Raw genomic sequence first — 6,000 nt, forward strand, 5'->3', positions numbered from 1 at the left:
ACAGTACAATCAACATGATAACAGATAAATCACATCCAACAAAATTTTAAATGTCAATATTCATTTTCATCTTTAAGTGCCATTTAATATTCATTGATTTCTTCCCTGATCCATATGGTATTGAGAACTGCATTGCATAATTTCCAAAATTATTGGGGTTTTCTAATTAACTTCCTGTTATTGAGTTCTCATTTAATCTACTATAGTCAGAGAACATACTCTGAATGATCTCAATCCTTTGAAATTGTGTATGCTTTATGGCCCAGGATATGTTCTACTTTGGTAAATGTTTCATGTGCACTTGAAAAGAATATGTAAGTGTATATGTAATGTGGGCTCCTTGAGAGAAGGGAAGCAACTGAAGAGAACTCTACTATGGCCCTGGTTCTCTGCCTGGAGGCTTTTTCAAGGCTCAATCACAGGGAAAGGAAGTCCAAGAAGGGCCTGGCTTGTTGAATCAAAAGAACAGATATTGGAATTCAGAGAGCTGAGGAGGCTGGCATTTGTAGGACATAGTCCTGAAAGAGAGGGATTGATGTAGAGAAAGAGCTCCAAACCTGAATAGGAACTCTTGCTTCCGTTGCTGACTTCTCAGCTGTGTGACACCAGGTAACTAATTACCAGACAGCTATAAGCTGAGCAATTCTCAAAGCTCATGTTGATATTGGAAACATTAGAGTTCTGACAATATATAGAAGTAAAGAATTTGTGAACACCTTCGACAATCAGTAGAGATCCCAGAAAGGTTAATCTTAGTAATAGATTTCAGTTAGACTTAGAATACTGGCTACTCTTAAGCCAACTCGACAATGTTTAAAAATAAGCCATAAAAAAATCAGATAAATTCATAGTAATTGAACTGCATTTCAAAAATACTCTTTAAAGGAAGAAAAAATCCTGACATTCAACACTGTAACATTTACAAAGTTCAGTATTTAATAAAAAATAATTTGGCAAGTAATGAAGTGGGCAACTATTATCTATAGCAAGAAGTCAAATTAGTCAAGAGAAATAGATTTGTGGATGGCAGGATTGCATATCTATCTTAATGAATATGCAAAAAAAACTATTAGAATTAATAAGTGAATTTAACAAGGTCATAAGATATAAGGTCAAAACACAAAAATATGTTTTAGTGAATAGCTGTAAAATGAATAAAATGAAATTCAAAAACAATACCATTTATTATAGCAATAAATCATGAAATATGTTAATGATAAATTTTACCAAATATATAGAAGACCTTTGAACAAAACTACCAAACACTGCTGAGCAAAATTAAGAAAGATGTGCATAAATATTAAGATATACTATGTTTACAGATTGGAAGAGCCAGTGTTATTAGAATGTTAATTATTCCCAAATTGATCTGTAGATTTGGTATCTGAAAAACCTTAAAGGCTGTTCTTTTTGTTTTACAAATTAACAAATTGATTCTGAAATTTATGTTCAAGGGCCTAGAATAACTAAAGTAATTGTGAATGAGAATCATAAATGTATAGATCTTATACTATATAATTTCAAGATTTAAAATAAAGCTGCCTTAATAAAAACAGTGTGATGGTGGTAAAAGGATAGATGACTGGAATACAATAGAATGGAGAGACCCAAAATAGACATATATGTTGTATTGATTTTTAGGAATGTGTCAAAGTAATTCAATGAGGAAATGAGACACTATTAAACAAATAGTGCTGGAACAACTAGTTCATGTGGAAGAAAATGAGCCTCAACTCATACTTCACCCATTACATAAACATAACTTGAAATGGATTATTTTCCCACTAAGTTTTAAAACTAAAGCTATAAAACTTCTAGAAGAAAAACATAAGAGAAAAATCTTTGCAACCTTGTGCTAGACAAAAATTTCATAGATCACAAAAAGCACAAGTCACTTTTAAAAATGATAAATTAGACTTTTTCAAACCTAAGAATGCCTGCTCTTTCCAGGACACTGTTAAGAAAATGAATAGGCAAGCCACAGACTGAGGGAAAAACATGTATATCTGATAAAGGATTTGTAAACATACATAAATGTTTATGACTCAGTAACAAAATAATCCAATTTAAAGATGGGCAAGTGATTTGAACAGAAACTTCATAACAGAAAATGTATGAACAGCTAATAAACACTTCCAATGTACTCGTAATCATTAGGAATCATGGAAATACAAATTCAAATCACAATGAGATACCATTACTCTGTAGAGTGTCTAAAATTAAAAAACAAAAAACAAATTGATGCTACCAAGGATTGCCAAGGATGGAGCTACTGAAACTCTATACACAGTCTGTGGTTGTGAAAAATGGTACAATGACCTTTGGAAAACAAATTGGCAGTTTATTATAAAGTTAAACAATACTTGCCATATGACCCAGCAATCACAATAAAAACCTATATACACTTCAAAGAATCATACTCAAATATTTATAGCAGCCTTATTTGTAATGGTCAAACACTGTAAACAAGTCCAAGGTCATCAATCAATGGATAAACAAAGTGTGGCATATACACACAATGAATAGAAAAAAAAAATTACTGATATTCGATACAACTTGGATAAATATTAAAAATATTATTCTGAATGAAAGAAGTCATGTACCAGAGTACATACTATATGATTCCAATGGCGTGAAATTCTAAAACAGGCAAAACTGATTCATAGTAATAGAAAATGGCTCAGTGGCTGCGGAGGGCTAGGTGTGTAGGTGGGACCGACAGGAAAAAGGAGAAAGATTTAGGGCTGAAGAAAGTGTTCTGTTCTTGGTCATGGTTGTGGTTACATGAGTACGAGTTGGTCAAAAGTCATGCACCTCAACCTAAAATGGGTGGCATATATAAATTATATATCAATAGCATTAACTTAATTTTTAACAACAAAATAGATATTCCTATACCATCCATTTCATGGAGCACAAACTCTCTAGCCATAGGTCTCCTTGCTAGCATTTAGCACTACTAAGGTTCAAATCTGTGTTTCTGATTCTTAAATTGCTACTCCTCCCTAACCAAAATAGTGACCAATGTGAAGAATGATGTAGATGGAAGAACAGTTGTATAGACCTGGAAAATACCTAAATCGGATTTGGTCTCTGTAGTGGAATGTGTGGTTCTCACGAATTAGCAGCTTGGTGATGACAAAGAAACAAGACAGCTGCTGCAAAAAGCAAAGTCTACCCTTTCTTCCACATGTTACAGTATGGAAAACAAGACTTTTACGGTTCAGGAGATAATTACATAGTTGCATCCTATTTACCTTTGTGCATCAATATTTGGTTCAGGGCATCAAAACTTTTTTGTCATGTGTATGGAAAATAATTATCACTTATTGTGGGTTTACCATTAGCCACCATATTTTATCCTCACAGTATTCCTGTATTTTATATACTATTATCCCATGGAACTAATGAGGAAAGTTAGTCTGAAAAGTAAACTAACCTCTCCAGGTTTCGATAACAAATGCCAGAAATGGGATTTAGATTCATGACTATGTAAAGACTTGTTCTTAATACTGTGCTGTACTTTCCACTAAGTACCCACAATCATATATTTTTACTGGAGGAATTTCTGAAGACTAAAAATCAGTGATAAGGTTCCAATATTATCTCAGTGTTTTAAGGGATGTTCCAATATTGGAGCAGTTGTTTTAAGGGATGTTACCTTTGCTTTAATCTTTTTTGCCACTCCATTTGTCACCAAATTTTCTAATAATTCTGTACTTTTTGGACCCACTCCTCTACCCTGACAAAATCTAGCCTTTTCTAAAACTCCAATACTAGTTAGGGGGGGACTAGAAGGGGGAAAACAACATTTGGTTATGTGCTGTGTACCACATTAAGCACTTATATACGCAATCTCTCTTATTTGTCAATGCAATATTGTAAAATAGGGATTTATATCTTCATATCATATGTAAAGCAACTGAGGCTTAGAGGGATGAACTGACTTCCCAGATATGTAATGATGGAGCCAAATGTTTCTTTTTGAAACCTACTGAACAATGAAGTGAGTTAGCTCTCTGCTAAAAGTAGTATATACAGTTAGGAATTTCAGTTGCAATGTTGATTATTTGTGAAAGCTACCCTGGAAGATTTGTGATACAGGTTGACATACTGGGTCAGATGATTCATTTTTATTCTCACAAGTAGCAGGATGCCTGAGACAGCAAGTTGAGGGGAAGCAAAGATGCTAACAAACAGCTGTGGGAAGGGTGCTTCAGGTTCCAGGAACAGGAGGCACAACTCCAGGATGCCAGCAGCAAGTCCCTTTAGTGAGTCTCTGATGGAACATCCATCCTGAGGGAGAAGCACTTGATAGGTTGGGGCAAGATGTTTGCCTCCTCTGTCCTTGCAGCAGGAAGATCCTAGGCAGAAGGGAGGCATGGACTAGAAGCTCTGTGCTTGCTGGTGGGTTCTTTTCGGGCAAGGGCTCTTTCTGAGAAGATAGAAGTCACCTTGCTTCTTATCACTAACGTATTGAAAGGAGAAAAAAAATTCCAAGGGCAAATTGAAAGAATTTTAAAATAAGATGATGAATGCAGGGGTTGGCACATAAACAAATCAGATAATGTGGGTTCATACTCTCTTGCTTGTCATATTAGAACTCCCATTTGATTTACTTTTGTTTCCATCCTTCATTATTTTTGTTCCTTTATTTCTTCCCCTCCCTCCCTTCCCCCTCCCTCCCTTCCTTCCTTCCTTCCTTCCATCCTTTTTCCTCTCATTTAATCATCTGATTGAAGAAACCCAATAAAATTTCTCACAATGGAAAACTCTTATTTCTTGTTTGGAAGAGATAATGAGATGTCCTAAGCTGTCTCTTCTATGACCAATTCGGCAGAATCAGGACATTAAGTTTTAAAGGAGCAGAAAAGAGATAAAGTAAATCCTTACTTCTGCAGAAATATGTACTGCAGCAGATTTGAGCAGAAATTATCAATTTTTTGCATAGAAAATTATTTTGTAAACCATTTTAAAACTTTTATATCTAGTGCTTATCAATACAATCAAATATAACAATATTTCATTCTCATATTTTATTAAAAATTTACCAAGCAACTTACATAATACAGAAGCATAAAAATGTTAGAAAATATTAGAAAACAGTTCAAAACACATATAACGGCTTTATGGGAAAAGAGAGTGGAGCTTGCAAGGAAATTTAGAGTTTACTGTCATCATAGATGCTGTCAAATCTACATTTTTGGAATAAAATATAAAATCACATACTCACATGATACATAATAGTATGCTTGAAATGAGCCCCTATCAATTACTTACCTGGGACAAAGTGACTTAAAACCAGACAGTATTTCAAGCACAAGCAATCATGGATGGGCAGTTCCAGGATGTGGTTGTTGTTTTAATTGTTCCAGCAAGAACACAGCCTCATTCTTTCTTTGTTCTCTGCTATCCTTAACTGTTGGCTTTTATCCTCAAACTGTAATTTCATATTACAAGATGTTTACTATATCTGTAGGTGTCATGGTGTTATTTGAAGCAGAACAAGGGTATATGGGTCATGGACTTAGTAGAAAACAGCAAATTCACTTCTGCTAGTTTAATCTTAGAAGTGATTGATTTATGATATATTCAATAGCTTCTGAAACCACTGGATAGGTAGGGATAAAGACCCTAGGCACAAGTTCCAGGAGAAAATCCCAAAATCTCAATGGACAACATCCCAGGAACTTCATCCACTCCCATAGCTTAGCACTCAATTCCAAGAACTCGGTTTTACTGAAACTTGATTTTACTACTAAATCTGCATTGGAAATATCAACCTAGCTATAGGATAACCAACTGTCCAGGTTTGCCTGATGCTTAGGTTCTGCAGGATACAAGAATTTCAGTGGCAAAAGTGTGAATGCCCTGGGCAAACTGCAATGAACAGTTCCCCCTATTTCAGGACTGCTAGGAAATGGCCACCATTGCAACTGATGATACCAAAATGCACATACCTCAACCATCATCCACCCGTAATGACCAATGGAAGCTCCA

The sequence above is a fragment of the Manis pentadactyla genome, chromosome 9 (genome assembly GCF_030020395.1).
Source record: "Manis pentadactyla isolate mManPen7 chromosome 9, mManPen7.hap1, whole genome shotgun sequence".
Taxonomy (NCBI): domain Eukaryota; kingdom Metazoa; phylum Chordata; class Mammalia; order Pholidota; family Manidae; genus Manis; species Manis pentadactyla.